This window comes from Pleurodeles waltl, chromosome 6, assembly GCF_031143425.1.
Source record: "Pleurodeles waltl isolate 20211129_DDA chromosome 6, aPleWal1.hap1.20221129, whole genome shotgun sequence".
NCBI lineage: Eukaryota > Metazoa > Chordata > Amphibia > Caudata > Salamandridae > Pleurodeles > Pleurodeles waltl.
In genome coordinates this window covers 139,388,160-139,406,384 of record NC_090445.1, presented here as the reverse complement: position 1 = coordinate 139,406,384, position 18,225 = coordinate 139,388,160, and positions in this window count along the sequence as shown.

Here is an 18,225-nt window from a genome sequence, read left to right as displayed (position 1 = left end):
TAGAAGTGGAACCTTTCTTGGGACAGGCCTTGTCTCCAGTTTGGTGTCCTTGCTGATTACAGCTACGACACCAGGCCTTTTTGGGATCAAAGTTTTTACCCTTGTACCCAAAATTGGTTTGTGAAGAGGCTCTGGACCCTCCCTCCTGAGCAGGTTTTTGGTGCCCTATAGAAGACTCTTTACTTTTTCCCTTGGATGTCTCAACACTCTTCCCCTGGGGAGTCTTTGTGACCCCTTTCTTTTGGTCACCCCCTGTGGAAGTCTTGGTCACCCTAGTCTTGACCCAATGGTCCGCCTTCTTTCCCAATTCTTGGGGAGAAATTGGTCCTTGGTCTACCAGATGCTGATGCAGTTTATCATTGAAACAATTATTTAATAGGTGTTCTTTCACAAATAAATTGTACAGCCCATCATAATCATTTACACCACTGCCTTGAATCCAACCATCCAGTGTTTTTACTGAGTAGTCAACAAAATCAACCCAGGTCTGGCTCAAGGATTTTTGAGCCCCCCTGAACCTAATTCTATACTCCTCAGTTGAGAATCCAAAGCCCTCAATCAGGGTAGCCTTCATGAGGTCATAGGATTCTGCATCTTTTCCAGAGAGTGTGAGGAGTCTATCCCTACACTTTCCAGTGAACATTTCCCAAAGGAGAGCACCCCAGTGAGATCTGTTTACTTTTCTGGTTGTACAAGCCCTCTCAAAAGCTGTGAACCATTTGGTGATGTCATCACCATCTTCATATTTAGTTACAATCCCTTTAGGGATTTTCAACATGTCAGGAGAATCTCTGACCCTATTTATGTTGCTGCCACCATTGATGGGACCTAGGCCCATATCTTGTCTTTCCCTTTCTATGGCTAGGATCTGTCTTTCCAAAGCCAATCTTTTGACCATCCTGGCTAACTGGAGGTCATCTTCATTGAGGCTGCCCTCAATGCTTCCAGAGTTGCTGGACTCTCCTGTGAGAGAAGCAGCATCTCTGACTATCACTTGTGGAGACAGGGTTTGAGGGACCCTGTTCTCCCTAACTAGGAGTGGGGTGGGAAATCCTCCACATCACTAGCTTCCCCCTCTGGGAAGGTATCCTCAGAGGCGTGGTTCTTAGCAAACTCTGCCAAAAGCTCCTGGAGCTGTACTTTGGTAGGGTTTGAACCAGTTTTAATCTTTTTGATTTTGCAGCGAGACCTTAACTCTGACATCCTAAGATGCAGGTAAGGGGTGAGGTTGAGTTGCATCACAATCTCTTCTGCATTAGACATTATGGGGGTGATTCTGACCCTGGCGGTCGGTGATAAAGGCTGGCGGTCCGAAAAATGGAATTCTGACCCTGGCGGGAACCGCCAACAGAGACCGCCACTTTAACACTCCGACCGCCACGGCGGGACAAACAAACAGCGCGGCGGTCACCGCCAACAGGCAGGCGGCAGACAATGTACCGCCCACCCTATCACAACTCACCAATCCGCCACCTTTTCCGGGGCGGGAGCACCGCCGATAAAAACACGGCGGAAACAGACTACGAACGGGAAAACGCTCACCTCTACGCACTCCACGAGGACGGAGGACAGCATGGAACCCGAATTGAACATCATACCTGCACTCGTCTACCTGCTCATCTACCACGAGTACAAACTCCGCCGCAGACGTCAACGGTGAGTACTGCACCTACGACACACGGGAGGGGGGAGGAGGAAAGGTTACGGGCACACACATATGGACCCCCACCACCCCTCCAAGATGTACACACCAATGCAGAGCAACAAGTCACAGTGACACCACCCAAACACCCGTAAAAAATACAACCACATAACCAAATTGAGAATAAATATTTATGAACAAAATAGTCTCAGAAAAGTATTTATCAACCATCAAAACTTTCTTCTGATAAACAAATTATTTACACAGCAGTGGATAACTGAAGCAAGTAGTCCTGCACATCTTACGAATCCATCATGTCCGTGGGCTAAAGTGTAGCGAAACAAGGGCAAAGCCCACACAGGAGACCTGAGTCCTTTGGAGAGAACACTGCAGGGGCATCTGGTGACAAAACCACAGGCACCTCAGGGGGAAGGGAAGGGGGGGGCACCACAGCCACATGAGTCCACGACGCCAGATCCACGAAGGGCCCACCATGCCCACTGTGCCATCCTGGGGAGTGCAAAGCCACAGTCTCTCAAGTCTCTCCAGTGGGTGGGTTGCCCACTGTGCCATCCTGGGGAGTGCAAAGCCACAGTCTCTCAAGTCTCTCCAGTGGGTGGGTTGCCCACTGTGCCATCCTGGGGAGTGCAAAGCCACAGTCTCGCAAGTCTCTACAGTGGGTGGATTGCCCACTGTGCCATCCTGGGGAGTGCAAAGCCACAGTCTCGCAAAGTCTCTACAGTGGGTGGATTGCCCACTGTGCCATCCTGGGGTGTGCAAAGCCACAGTCCATCAGGTGGATAAATGTCCCCACTGGACAAGGAGGATGCATGGTGGGCACAGTGAACCCTGAACAGTGCCTGACAGGAAGGGCCCAGCGGAGCGGTGCTTGAGACGGTGGGGCCCAGCGGAGCGGTGCTTGACAGGAAGGGCCCAGCGGAGCGGTGCTTGAGACGGCGGGGCCCAGCGGAGCAGTGCTTGACAGGAAGGGCCCAGCGGAGCGGTGCTTGACAGGAAGGGCCCAGCGGAGCGGTGCTTGAGACGGCGGGGCCCAGCGGAGCGGTGCTCGACAGGAAGGGCCCAGCGGAGCGGTGCTTGAGACGGCGGGGCCCAGCGGAGCGGTGCTTGACAGGAAGGGCCCAGCGGAGCGGTGCTTGACAGGAAGGGCCCAGCGGAGCGGTGCTTGACAGGAAGGGCCCAGCGGAGCAGTGCTTGACAGGAAGGGCCCAGCGGAGCGGTGCTTGACAGGAAGGGCCCAGCGGAGCGGTGCTTGAGACGGCGGGGCCCAGCGGAGCGGTGCTTGACAGGAAGGGCCCAGCGGAGCGGTGCTTGAGACGGCGGGGCCCAGCGGGGCGGTGCTTGACAGGAAGGGCCCAGCGGAGCGGTGCTTGACCGGAAGGGCACAGCGGAGCGGTGCTTGACAGGAAGGGCCCAGCGGAGCGGTGCTTGAGACGGCGGGGCCCTCTTCAGCGGTGCTCTTCCGCACGGCAGGGCCCTGTTCAGCGGTGCTTGTCTTCACGGCGGGGCCCTGTTCAGCGGTTCTTGTCTTCACGGCGGGGCCCTGTTCAGCGGTGCTTGTCTTCACGACGGGGCCCTGTTCAGCGGTGCTTGTCTTCACGGCGGGGCCCTGTTCAGCGGTGCTTGTCTTCACGGCGGGGCCCTGTTCAGCGGTGCTTGTCTTCACGGCGGGGCCCTGTTCAGCGGTGCTTGTCTTCACGGCGGGGCCCTGTTCAGCGGTGCTTGTCTTCACGGCGGGGCCCTGTTCAGCGGTGCTTGTCTTCACGGCGGGGCCCTGTTCAGCGGTGCTTGTCTTCACGGCGGGCCCTGTTCAGCGGTGCTTGTCTTCACGGCGGTGCCCTGTTCAGCGGTGCTCTTCTGCACGGCGGGGCCCTCTTCAGCGGTGCTTGTCTTCACGGCGGGGCCCTCTTCAGCGGTGCTTGTCTTCACGGCGGGGCCCTCTTCAGCGGTGCTTGTCTTCACGGCGGGGCCCTGTTCAGCGATGCTTGTCTTCACGGCGGGGCCCTCTTCAGCGGTGCTTGTCTTCACGGCGGGGCCCTGTTCAGCGGTGCTTGTCTTCACGGTGGGGCCCTCTTCAGCGGTGCTTGTCTTCACGGCGGGGCCCTCTTCAGCGGTGCTTGTCTTCACGGCGGGGCCCTGTTCAGCGGTGCTCTTCTGCACGGCGGGGCCCTCTTCAGCGGTGCTCTTCCAGTCAGTGTAGGGAGTCAGACCTGGCCTGGACAACCTGCTCACTCGCCCTCCAAACGTGCAGTGTCAGGCCCCTTCGGAGACGGAGTCCTGGGCCCTTTGGTGTCGTCCCTTGCAGCCGGGATGGGGCGTGTGGGGCCCACCTGCTCCGCGCTCCTGCTGGCTGGCCTCTCCACCCTGCTGCCCTTCCGCTCCTTAGATGGGGCTCTCGGGCCCTTGCCTCCCCTGGCTGTTGTGGCAGGTGAAGTGGCCGGAGTCACCTCCTTGGGGGCATCCATCTCAGTCCGCTCACGGCGGCCCTTCACTTTCCAGGTCCTCTTGTCTGGGGGGGGGGCTGCCAGTCCCCTTGCTGCTCAGTGAAGTGTCACTGCCGCCAAAGGGTGGACTCCATATTCCATGCACCACTTGTACCTTGGAAGCTGGGCTGGTGGTGGCTGAGGTGCCTTTGGGACTTTTCCCAGATGGAGGGGGTGGGTCAGGGGAGGGAAAGAGGTCAACATTTGAGAGGTAATATTTCTTTGGACCAGGGTAAAGGGTAGGAGTAGTGGAGATAGAAGTGGAGGAAGAGGATGTGGTTGTAGGAGAGTCAGGTGTGCTGTCCTTGGGTGCAGGTGACTGAGACGTAGGCTGTCGTGAGGTGGTTGGCTGTTGTTTGGGTGTCTGCCTGCGTTTATGTGTCTTGGAAGAGGGGGTGACAGACAGTGGGAGAGGACACAGGGGACGTGTACATGGCAGTGGGGGTGGTGACTGCACGTGTGAGGACTGTAGTGGAGGGTGTGCTGGTGACGGAAGAACTGGCTGATGTTGGTGTGCATGCAGGTGTGAGTGTAGACGTCACAGGGAGGGAGGAGGGAGACGAGGAGGAGGGGGACACAGAGGTGGTAGTGACTGTTGGTATGTCTGCAACTGGGTGTTGCTGGGGTGAATGCTTGTGTGTTCTGTGGTGCTTATGTTTGGATGAGCTGGCCTTGGGTGTTGAGGTGTGTGCAGGCTGGTCAGATGGTGTGGATGGGATAGGCTGAGGAACAGGAGACAGAGAAAGGCTGGAGGCAGTTAGAAGAGGGAGACTGGAGACAGGGACAATGGCTGCCGTCAGTGCTGAGGCCAGAGAAGTGAACGCTCGTTGATGGGCAGCCTGACCCGAATGAATGCCCTCCAGGTAGGCATTGCTCTGTTGCACCTCCCTTTGCACCCCCTGGATGGCATTCAAAAGGGTAGTCTGCCCAACAATGAGCGTCCTCACGAGGTCAATGAGCTCCGCACTGAGGGCAGCAGGGGTAACAGAGGCAGGGGCTGAGGTGCCTGGGGCGAAGGAGACACGCGCCTTCCTGGGCGAACGGGCACGGAGCGAAGACTGAGGGGCTGCTGGGAGGGCGGTGCTGGTGCGCTGGGTGGCGGCTGTACCTGTTGTTGCGGGGGGCACAGATGTTGCCGCCCCCGCTAGGGAGCTCCCAAACGAGGACGTGTCCGTGTCGCTGGTGTCTCCACCGGCCCCCGTTGTGGTGCTCCCCTCGCCCTCCGGATCACTGGTGCCCTCGGTGTCTGTGTCAGTGCCCACCGGGGCCTGGTGACCTGCAGCTCCCTCGTGCTCCGACGCCAATTCTCCTCCGCCTGATGATGCTAATGCACAAGAAACAAAGAATAAGGGTGGGTGGAGAAATAAAACAAAGTTGAGTGCATGCCTTGTCAATAGCCTTGGCGGAGAGGACAGACACAGGTGCCTCATGCACTAAGCCGCGAACTTGGGGTACACTACTCTGTACTCCTGACTAGGCCAACAGGTCTAGGGACAACAGACGCGCTCATGGGTGATGTTGGACCATGGATAGCTGCACTTGGCACCCTACAGAGGTGGTGGGCGGGGGCACAGGGCCATGTCTAAGGGAGGGGACTACACTACAGAAAGCGCCCTGGCCTACTGTCACCCACAGCCCTCCTCCCCCACCCAGACGCCTCCACTGCGCGTATAGATAGGAGAATGTGCTGATACTCACCCCCTTGTGTCTGCTGTGATGTCCTCAAGCGCCCATCCAAATCAGGGTAGGCCACCGCCAGGATCCGGGACATCAGGGGGGTCAGGGTACGACTGGCACCCCTCCTAGGTCGGGAGGCCATCCCCAGCAGTGACTCAGCGGTCTTTCGGGTTCCGCGGCGGATGTCCTCCCACCTCTTCCGACAGTGGGTGCCCCGTCTGGTGTAGACCCCCAGGGCCCGGACTTCCTTGGCGATGGCACGCCAAATATCGATTTTCTGATGGGCGCTCACCTGTTTGACATGTACAGGGTGGGAAAGAGAAAACGTCAAATTTCTGCATGTTTGGAGTACATGGCCCCCCTCCCCACCCTTGCCATGTGGCCCATACTCTCATCAGTCGTGCGTTGCATTCCTCATTTTCTCCCCACCCCACCAACTGACAGCCACCCCACTCCACACAGGCATTACCCATTCAATGTGCACTCAGTGTACTCACCTGTTGGTCTGGAGGACCGTAGAGTAGCGCATACTGGGGGAGGACCCCGTCCACAAGTTTCTCCAACTCTTCAGACGTGAAGGCAGGGGCCCTTTCCCCAGTCGCAGCAGCCATTGTCACTTCCAGACCGAGTTCACAGCAGCACTTGCAGTATAGGTCCTCTCCTGTGGATGATCAGGTCTCGAGTGATTAAGCAGATAGAAAATGGCGGTCACGCCCGCGGCGGTGCGTACCGCGACTGCCGGCGCACATCGTCATTGGCTCCTGAATCCCATAGGGTTCAATGTTAACCAATGCGACTTAGTACAGCGGTCTTCGACCGCCTACCGCCAAGGTGTGCCACGCCAGCGCATTGACCTCACATCCCATTGTCCCAGTTTAGAGGTCAGGCAGCCGCCATTTCAAGGGCCCACATGGCTTAAATTATACTGCGTCACACAGGCCTAGGCCTTGCATTTGCACACATACAAACATAGCAGTCAATACATTTTCGTGTACTGTGCAAGCTGTGTTGTACGTACCTGTGAGTTGATGGACTCAGTGCTCCATGTTGTCCTTCCTAGGCACCGTCCGCAGGGACTTGCGAGGAGAAGGAGGAATCCTCCCGTGTACCGGCCGCTGGTTGACCTGTCGACAATGGAAGAACGCCATATAATACTCCGATACCGACTTGACCGAGCCACTATACATGAACTGTGTGCCCAGCTGGAGCCAGACCTGATGTCACCCATCCGCCAACCCACAGGAATTCCCCCTCTAGTGCAGGTTCTATCAGTCCTCCATTTTTTTGCAAGTGGCTCATTCCAGACAACAGTGGCCATGTCATCTGGAATGTCTCAGCCTATGTTTTCAAAGATTCTGTCCAGAGTGTTGTCTGCCCTGATGAAACTCATGAGGAGCTACATCATATTCCCAGAAGAGGCTGATTTGGCCACAGTGAAGGGTGATTTCTATGCCCTTGGACATATCCCCAACATCATTGGTGCCATTGATGGGACCCATGTGGCATTAGTACCCCCAAATGACGATGAACAGGTGTACAGAAATAGGAAAAATTACCATTCTATGAATGTGCAGGTTGTCTGTTTGGCAGACCAGTACATCTCCCATGTGAATGCCATGTTCCCTGGGTCAGCGCATGACGCGTATGTTATGTGTAATAGCAGCGTCCCCTATGTGATGGAACAGCTACAGAGGCAGCGTGTGTGGCTAATAGGTGACTCTGGTTACCCCAACCTGCCGTGGCTATTGACCCCAGTGAGGAATCCCAGGACCAGGGCAGAGGAACGGTACAATGAGGCCCATGGGCGTACTAGGAGGGTCATAGAAAGGACCTTCGGCCTCCTGAAGGCCAGGTTTAGGTGCCTGCATATGACAGGTGGATCCCTAATGTACTCACCAAAGAAGGTGTGCCACATCATCGTGGCCTGCTGTATGCTTCACAACCTGGCTTTGCGACGCCAGGTGCCTTTCCTGCAGGAGGATGGTCCAGATGGTGGTGTCGTAGAAGCCGTGGAGCCTGTGGAGTGTGAAGAGGAGGAAGACGACGGTGAGGAAACAGACAACAGGGAAGCTGTCATACAACAGTATTTTCAGTAGCACACAGGTAAGGTTCAGCCACGCCATTTCCCATTTACTTAGAGCCTCATGCATCTCAACTTTATGTATTTCCCCCCAGCTCTTTTAAATAACATTTCTTTTTCCCTTCCCTTCTCAGTGCTTAATGACTCATAGCCCGACTTCTGCTTGGTTTGGCCATGTACTACAGCGTATTGACATTGGTATGTTGTCATCACTAACTGACATCACATATTGTGAACTGTTATGGGTTGTACGATTTTTTGAGAATACAGCATGACTCAAGATGGTTTTCGGTGCAATATTTGTTTTATTTTGTGTGCTTAGATAATGGTACATTATATGAAAACGGTGATGGGTGGGGGTGGAGTGATGTCCATGGCAGAGTCCAGTTCTCAGTCTGACAGGTCTATTGTCCATATGCCTGTGGAAGGATGGAGCAGGGGCTGTTTGAGTTTGGACAGGGTGGCAAGGTGGGACAGTGGGATGACTTCTGGGGGTACCTCATGCTGGCGGTGGTCTTGGCATGCTACTCTGGTTTTTTTTTTGGGTCTTAGGCTCCTCTTGCGGGGTGGTTGTTCTTCAGCAGGAGGTGGGGTTCTTGTGGCCTGTCGTTGTGTGTGGGCCTCCTGTCCACTAGCGCCGGCGGAGGTGGTACGCTGTTCCTGGCTAGTGACAGGGGCCCTGTGTGGTGCCACATGGTCCCGCAACGTGTCTTCTATCCTGTTGAGGGCCTGGACCATGCTCCCCATGGCGGTAGCGATGGTGGTGAGTTGGTTGCTGAACCCCATGTAGCGTTCTTCCTGCTGTGCCTGTATCTCGGTGAACCTGGCCAGTACCGTCGCCATCGTCTCTTGGGAGTGATGGTATGCTCCCATGATGGTAGTGAGGGCCTCTTGGAGAGTGGGTTCCCTGGGCCTCTCCTCCCCCCCCCTGTCGCACGGCAGCCCTCCGAGTTGCCCTGTTTGCCTGGGCCTCTGTCCCCTGGACGGTGTGCCCACTCCCACTGCCCCCAGGTCCCTGTTGTTGTTGGGGTGTTGGGTTGGCCTGGGTGCCCTGTAGTGGCAGACACACCGCTGCTTGACCTGTCCTAGAGACAGAGGCATGGGCCCGCTGGGTGGGAGCTGTGCTGTTGTTCCCAGGGGGGTTCGGGTCTGCTGTGGCCTGTGTCTGTGTTTGGGGAACCCACTGCCCAGAGGTCCCCGATGGTCCGGGCTGGTCATCAGGTTCCAGGTCGACCGAGCTGCTGTCCTCACTGGGGGCCTGTTCCGGGGGTGGGATGGACATTTGAGGACCCTCCTGACCGGTGTGTTGGCTTTCGGGTCCTGCATGGAGTGAGAGAGTATGGTTATTGTTTCTGTGTGTGAAATAGCGTGCGATTTATGGGTGCCCTTGTCCCCCAGTGCAGGCATTCCCTTGTGGGTGGTGTTGTGAGGGTGGTTTGTGGGGGGGGATGGGTATGTGCAGTGGTCATGCTTAGGTAATGGGTGTCCAATGTTTGTGGTGGCATGCAAGGGTTGGTGAGGGGTTGGGTGGGTTGTGCTAGGGAAACATTCTCAGGGATGATGTGTGATGGTGGGTTGGGGGTGAGGGTGGGGGTGGGGGTTGGCATGCTGGTGGGGTGGGGGGGATGAAGTATATGAGATAGGACTTACCTGAGTCCATTCCTCCGGGTACTCCAGCGAGGCCCTCAGGATGCAGGATGTTGAATACTTCTTGCTCCCATGCTGTGAATTCTGGTGGGGTGGGTGGGGGTCCTCCGCCAGTCTTCTGCACCGCGATGTTGTGTCGCGACACCATCGAGCGCACCTTCCCCCGTAGGTCGTTCCATCGTTTGCGGATGTCGTCCCTATTTCTGGGGTGCTGTCCCACCGCGTTGACCCTGTCCACGATCCGCTGCCATAGCTCCGCCTTCCTTGCTATGGTGGTGTGCTGAACCTGTGAGCCGAAGAGCTGGGGTTCCACTCTGATGATTTCCTCCACCATCACCCTGAGTTCTTGGTCCGTAAAGCGTGGGTGTCTTTGTGGTGCCATGGGGTGGTGTAGATGAGGTGTGGGGTGGTGTATGTGGTGATGAGTGTGTTGGTGTGTGGTGCTTTGTGCTACTATGTGGTGTGTGTGATGTTGTAGTGTGCCTCTGTGTGTCTGGCTCTCTATTCTCTGATGTGTCTCTCTCTCTCCTTCGTCTCTGATTTTTGGTTGTAGGGGTTTGTGGGTGATGTGGGTGTGTGTTTTATAGTTGATTGGATGTGTGGGAGTGTTGTTTGTATGTGTATCAGGTGTGTGTATTTCAAATTGTCCAATGTGGTAGTGTTTTGTAAAGGTGTGTGTATTTTGACCGCGGCGGTGTGTACCGCCAATAGACTACCGCGTTTGAAAGACCGCCGCGTGGATTTGTGGATCGTTATGGCATGGGCGTATTTCTGTTGGCGTGGCGGTGGAGGTTTAGTCATCTCCAGTTTATCGCTGGCCGCTGATGTGGCGGACTGCAATGGAGGTCGGATTTTTGGAGGTTTGGCAGTTGTGGGTCAGAATGACCGTGGCGGCTGACCGCGGCGGTATTGTGGCGGTCTTCTGACCGGCGGTAAGCGGCTTTTACCGCCGAGGTCAGAATGACCCCCTATGTTTCTAAACGTTGGAATACTTTTTAAGAATCTAAAACTATCTCTAGAACTTACTTCAAAGTTTTACAAAACTTTTAAACTCTAAAATAAATGCTAACAGGGACTAACACAAGGCCCTAGCAGGACTTTTAAAATTTTTGACAAATAGCTCAAATTTCAAAAATCAGTTTCTAATGACAATTTTTGGAATTTAGTCGTGTGATCAGGTATTGGCTGAGTAGTCCAGCAAATGCAAAGTCTTGTACCCCACCGCTGATCCACCAATGTAGGAAGTTGGCTCTGCATGTACTATTTCAAAGTAAGAAATAGCATGCACAGAGTCCAAGGGTTCCCCTTAGAAGTAAGATAGTGGCAAAAAGAGATAATTCTAATGCTCTATTTTGTGGTAGTGTGGTCGAGCAGTAGGCTTATCAGAGGGTAGTGTTAAGCATTTGTTGTACACACACAGGCAATAAATGAGGAACACACACTCAAAGACAATTCCAGGCCAATAGGTTTTTATATAGAAAAATATCTTTTCTTAGTTTATTTTAAGAACCACAGGTTCAAGATTTACAAACAATACTTTAAATGAAAGGTATTTCACTTAGGAACTTTAGGAACTTTGAATTAGCAAAATAGCATATACAGTTTTCACACAAATGGCAATAAGCTATTTTAAAACTGGACACAGTGCAATTTTCAACAGTTCCTGGGGGAGGTAAGTTTTTGTTAGTTTTGCAGGTAAGTAAACCACCTAGAGGGTTCCAAGTTGGGTCCAAGGTAGCCCACCGTTGGGGGTTCAGAGCAACCCCAAAGTTACCACACCAGCAGCTCAGGGCCGGTCAGGTGCAGAGGTCAAAGTGGTGCCCAAAACGCATAGGCTTCAATGGAGAAGGGGGTGCCCCGGTTCCAGTCTGCCAGCAGGTAAGTACCCGTGTCTTCGGAGGGCAGACCAGGGGGGTTTTGTAGGGCACCGGGGGGGGGGGGGGCACAAGTCAGCACAAAAAGTACACCCTCAGCGGCATGGGGGCGGCCGGTGCAGTGTACAAACAGGCGTCGGGTTTGCAATGTAGTTCAATGGGAGACCTGGGGGTCTCTTCAGCGATGCAGGCAGGAGCGGGGGGCCCTCGGGGTAGCCACCACCTGGGCAAGGGAGAGGGCCACTTGGGGGTCGCTTCTGCACTGGAGGTCTGATCCTTCAGGTCCTGGGGTCTGCGGGTGCAGTGTCCTTACCAGGCGTTGGGTTCTTAGAAGCAGGCAGTCGCGGTCAGGGGGAGCTTCTGGATTCCCTCTGCAGGCGTCGCTGTGGGGGCTCAGGGCGGTCAACTCTGGCTACTCACGGGCTCGCAGTCGCCGGGGAGTCCTCCCTGTAGTGTTGGTTCTCCACAAGTCGAGCCGGGGGCGTCGGGTGCAGAGTACAAAGTCTCACGCTTCCGGCGGGAAACGTGTGTTCTTTCAAAGTTGCTTCTTTGTTGCAAAGATGCTTCTTCTTTGGAGCAGAGCCGCTGTCCTTGGGAGTTCTTGGTACTTTTAGATGCAGGGTAGTCCTCTGAGGCTTCAGAGGTCGCTGGACCCTGTGTAACGCGTGCTGTAGCAGTTCTTTTGAAGTGGGGAGACAGGCCGGTAGAGCTGGGGCCAAAGCAGTTGGGGTCTCCGTCTTCTCTGCAGGTTTTTCACCTCAGCAGTCCTTCTTCGTCTTAGGTTGCAGGAATCTAGTTACCTAGGTTCTGGGAGCCCCTAAATACTCGATTTAGGGGTGTGTTTAGGTCTGGGGGGTTAGTAGCCAATGGCTACTAGCCCTGAGGGTGGCTACACCCTCTTTGTGCCTCCTCCCTGAGGGGAGGGGGGCACATCCCTAATCCTATTGGGGGAATCCTCCATCTGCAAGATGGAGGATTTCTAAAAGTCAGAGTCACCTCAGCTCAGGACACCTTAGGGGCTGTCCTGACTGGCCAGTGACTCCTCCTTGTTTTTCTCATTATCTCCTCCGGCCTTGCTGCCAAAAGTGGGGCCGTGGCCGGAGGGGGCGGGCAACTCCACTAGCTGGAGTGCCCTGGTGTGCTGTAACAAAGGGGGTGAGCCTTTGAGGCTCACCGCCAGGTGTTACAGTTCCTGCATGGGGAGGTGAGAAGCACCTCCACCCAGTACAGGCTTTGTTACTAGCCACAGAGTGACAAAGGCACTCTCCCCATGTGGCCAGCAACATGTCTGGTGTGTGGCAGGCTGCTAAAACTAGTCAGCCCATACTGGAAGTCGGGTATGGTTTCAGGGGGCATCTCTAAGATGCCCTCTGGGGTGTATTTTACAATAAAATGTACACTGGCATCAGTGTGCATTTATTGTGCTGAGAAGTTTGATACCAAACTTCCCAGTTTTCAGTGTAGCCATTATGGTGCTGTGGAGTTCGTGTTTGACAGACTCCCAGACCATATACTCTTATGGCTACCCTGCACGTACAATGTCTAAGGTTTTGCTTATGCTCATGCACCTATGCCCTCACCTATGGTATAGTGTACCCTGCCTTAGGGCTGTAAGGCCTGCTAGGGGGGTGACTTATCTATACCTATAGGCAGTGTGAGGTTGGCATGGCACCCTGAGGGGAGTGCCATGTCGACTCAGTCATTTTATCCCCACCAGCACACACAAGCAGGCAATCAGTGTGTCTGTGCTGAGTGAGGGGTCTCCAGGGTGGCATAAGACATGCTGCAGCCCTTAGAGACCTTCCCTGGCATCAGGGCCCTTGATACCAGTTACAAGGGACTTTTCTGGATGCCAGGGTGTGCCAATTGTGGAAACAAAAGTGCAGGTTAGGGAAAGAACACTGGTGCTGGGGCCTGGTTAGCAGGCCTCAGCACACTTTCAAATCATAACTTGGCATCAGCAAAGGCAAAAAAGTCAGGGGGTAACCATGCCAAGGAGGCATTTCCTTACAGTACTTACACCTTATACCAGGCCCAGGTATCCCTTCTCAGTGAAGTGTAGGTAGTCTAGAAGCCAGGCTCTCTAGAGATGGCTGTGGATGAGCAGCCAAGGCTTATCTAGGAGACATACAAAGCTCATGCAATACCACTACAGACAAACAGTACTTACACACAATAAAGAAAACACTTGGTTGTACAAAAATAAAGGTACTTTAATTTTGGAACACAGTATCAGAAAATACTAGAGGTGCAAGTAAATACACTATATATGTATATATATATATATATTTATATATATATAAAAACGCACTCTATTAGGTGATGGTACGTGATACAAAAGTTTAATGGCAACTTGTTTCGACCTAGGTGGGGGTCCTGTGTTCGCATTTCATTATTTTGGTATATGGTTTGGGCTCCTCCTAGGGTCACTATGGCTTATTGCTATTTGCACTGTTTTCTAACTTTTTCTGTGCCTAGTTCTGATTACTAGTGTACATATTTAGTGTGTTTACTTACCTCCTAAGGGAGTACTGCCTTTTTAGTAATTTTGGTATTGTTACTGTAGGAGGCTGGCCTGGCTTATAGTGGGTACCTTGTGGTACTTGCACCTTGTGCCAGGTCCAGTTATCCCTTATTAGTAGAATAGAGGTATTCTAGCAGCTTAGGCTGTTAGAGGTAGCTTAGGCTGAGCTAGGAGACATGCAAAGCTCCTACTATACCACTTATATCATATAGCACAATATCATAAGAAAACACAATACTCCCAGTTACTAAAAATAAAGTTACTTTATTTCAGTGACAATATGCCAAAGGTAGCTCAGAGGATACCCTCACTTAGGAGGTAAGTAATATACACACATTATATGTACACAAACCCAAAACAGGTAAGTAGCAGTAAGAAAAGTAGTGCAAACAATGTAGAATCACAATAGGATGCAATAGGTAGACATAGGCCTAGGGGCAACACAAACCATATACTCCAAAAGTGGAATGCGAATCACAAATGGACCCCAGGCCTATGGGAGGTTGTAGAGGGTCGCTGGGACTGTGAGAAAACAGTAAGGGTGTCCAAAATACCCCACCCCAAGACCCTGAAAAGTAGGAGTAAAGTTACCCTACTACCCCAGAAAGACAGTATAGTCGTGATAGGGGATTCTGCAAGAACCACAACTGCTACCAAAGCACTGAAAACGGATTCCTCGACCTGAGGACCTGTAAAAGAAGGGGACCAAGTCCAAGAGTCATGCAAGTGTCCGGGGGGGCAGGAACACACTAAACCTCAGATGAAAGTGCAAAATGGCTGCCTCCGGTTGGAAGAAGCCGAAGATTCTGCAACAACAGATGGTGCCAGGAACTTCCTCTTTGGTGAGAATATGTCCCACGGCGTGCTGGAGGTTGCAGGAGTGTTTCCACGCAGAAATACTGCAAACAAGCCTTGCTAGCTGCAAGAGTTGCGGTTGAGGATTTTGGGTGCTGCTGGGGCCCAGGAACGACCAGGATGTCGCCCCTTGGAGGAGGAGACAGAGGGGGCGCTCAGCAACTCCGAGAGCCCCCACAGAAGCAGGCAGCACCCGCAGAAGTACCAGAACAGGCACTTAGAAGACCTGAGGACAGCAGTCGACTCAGAGTCACAAAGGAGGGTCCCACGACGTCAGAGTCCAACTCAGCGAGTTGAGCAATGCAGGACGGATTGCTGGGAACTCAGGCTAGGCTGTGCACAAAGGAAGTCTTGGAAAAGTGCACAGAAGCCGGAGCAGCTGCAAATCACGCAGTACATAGGTTTGCTGTCTGGCGTGGGGAGGCAAGGACTTACCTCCACCAAATTTGGACAGAAGGGCCACTGGACTGTGGGAGACACTTGGATCCAGCTCCTGTGTTCCAGGGACCACGCTCGTCAGGATGAGAGGGGACCCAGAGGACCAGTGATGCAGAAGTTTGGTGCCTGCGTTGGCAGAGGGAAGATTCCGTCGACCCACAGGAGATTTCTTCTTGGCTTCCAGTGCAGGGTGAAGGCAGACAGCCCTCAGAGCATGCACCACCAGGAAACAGTCGAGAAAGCTGGCAGGATGAGGCGCTACAATGTTGCTGGTAGCAGTCTTGCTACTTTGTTGCGGTTTTGCAGGCGTCCTGGAGCAGTCAGCGGTCGATCCTTGGCAGAAGCCGAAGAGGGAAGTGCAGAGGAACTCTGGTGAGCTCTTGCATTCGTTATCTGAGGAATAGCCCAGAGGAGAGACCCTAAATAGCCAAAAAAGGAGGTTTGGCTACCTAGAAAGGAGGCTTGGCTACTGAAAGAGGTAAGCACCTATCAGGAGGGGTCTCTGACGTCACCTGCTGGCACTGGCCACTCAGAGCTGTCCTTTGTGCCCCAACACCTCTGAATCCAAGATGGCAGAGGTCTGGGACGCACTGGAGGAGCTCTAGGCACCTCCCCTGGGAGGTGCAGGTCAGGGGAGTGGTTACTCCCCTTTCCTTTGTCCAATTTAGCACCAGAGCAGGGCTGGGGGATCCCTGAACCGGTGTAGGCTGGCTTATGCAGAGATGGGCACCATCTGTGCCCATCAAAGCATTTCCAGAGGCTGGGGGAGGCTACCCCTCCCCAGCCCTTCACACCTTTTCCAAAGGGAGAGGGCGTAACACCCTCTCTCAGTGGAAATCCTTTGTTCTGCCTTCTTGGGCTGCCTAGACCCCAGGGGTGCAGAAACCTGTCTGAGGGGTTGGCAGCAGCTGCAGTGGAGACCCCGGAAAGGCAGTTTGGCAGTACCCGGGTTCTGTGCTAGAGACCCAGGGATGCATGGAATTGTCCCCCCAATACCATAATGGTATTGGGGTGACAATTCCATGATCCTAGACATGTTACATGGCCATGTTCGGAGTTACCATGGTGACGCTTCATTTAGGTAGTGACCTATATGTAGTGCATGCGTGTAATGGTGTCCCCGCACTCACAAAGTCTGGGGAATTTGCCCTGAACAATGTGGGGGCACCTTGGCTAGTGCCAGGGGGCCCACATACAAAGTAACTTGGCACCTAACCTTCACCAAGTGAGGGATAGGTAGTGACCTATATGTAGTGCATGCGTGTAATGGTGTCCCCGCACTCACAAAGTCTGGGGAATTTGCCCTGAACAATGTGAGGGCACCTTGGCTAGTGCCAGGGTGCCCACATAGAAAGTAACTTGGCACCTAACCTTCACCAAGTGAGGTCTAGACATATAGGTGACTTATAAGTTACTTATGTGCAGTGAAAATGGCTGTGAAATAACGTGGACGTTATTTCACTGAGGCTGCAGTGGCAGTCCTGTGTAAGAATTGTCTGAGCTCCCTATGGGTGGCAAAAGAAATGCTGCAGTCCATAGGGATCTCCTGGAACCCCAATACCCTGTGTACCTAGGTACCATATACAAAGGAATTATAAGGGTGTTGCAGTGTGCCAATGAGAATTGGTAAAATTAGTCACTAGCCTGCAGTGACAATTTTAAAGCAAAGAGAGAGCATAAACACTGAGGTTCTGGTTAGCAGAGCCTCAGTGATACAGTTAGGCACCACACAGGGATCACATATAGGCCACAAACGAATGAGCACTGGGGTCCTGGCTAGCAGGATCCCAGTGACACATATCAAACACACTAACAATATAGGGTTTTCACTATGAGCACTGGGCCCAGGCTAGCAGGATCCCAGTGAGACAGTAAAAACACCCTGACACATACACACAAACAGGCCAAAAGTGGGGGTAACAAGGCTAGAAAGAGGCTACCTTCCTACAGTTACAAAAATAAAGTATTTTTGTAACACTGTGTGGTTTCTTTCATGTGTGTAAGTGCTGTGACTACACTGGTATTGCATGAGCTTTGCATGTCTCCTAGATAAGCCCTGGCTGCTCATCCACAGCTACCTCTAGAGAGCCTGGCTTCTAGACACTGCCTACACTTTACTAAGAGGGGATACCTGGACCTGGTATAAGGTGTAAGTACTTTAGGTACCTAACACACATCAGGCCAGCTTCCTACAACTGCATAATTACACTCCACATAATACCACTCAACGCAGCATGATTAATCTCCACATAATTACACTCTACTTAATATCACATAAATACACCCCACATAAAATGACTTTCACATATCAACAACCCACATAGATATGGTCTAAACCATGCCACATCGGTCCAATCAGCATAATTCCACTAAACGCCACATAGTTTCACAACACACAATTCAACTCCCCACATTTCCATTCCACACCACATAATTGGACACCAAACCACATCATTCAACTCAACAACACAATTCACCACATACATCCAACCAGCCACACCACAGAATTTCATGTCATGCCACAAAATTCAACACACCACATAATTAAACTCCACTACGTTCCACTCCACAGCACAAAATACCATTCCACATAATTACATTCCATGACGCACAGTCCCACTCCACATAATTCCAGTTCTAAATACCACATATTTACTAGCCACATAATTCCACTGCACACCATGCTACATATTTCCACTACACAAATCCACTCCACACCACACAATTCAACGCCACTCAATTTCACAGCTAACAATTCCAATCCAACCCTCATAATTTTACCCCACACTGAATACATCCACTCCACTCCATAACACATGGGTAAAAAACAGTGTCTGTTTACAACGCCAATAGCTGTAACTCTTGTTTTTATGGGAATTGTCTGGGTCAGGCAGCAACTGTTGGGGTGGGGAAAGTGAATTCTATTGTAATTAACATGGCAGATTTAAATTAGGATGCTACATGGCAACATTTGCTGCAGATAGAGG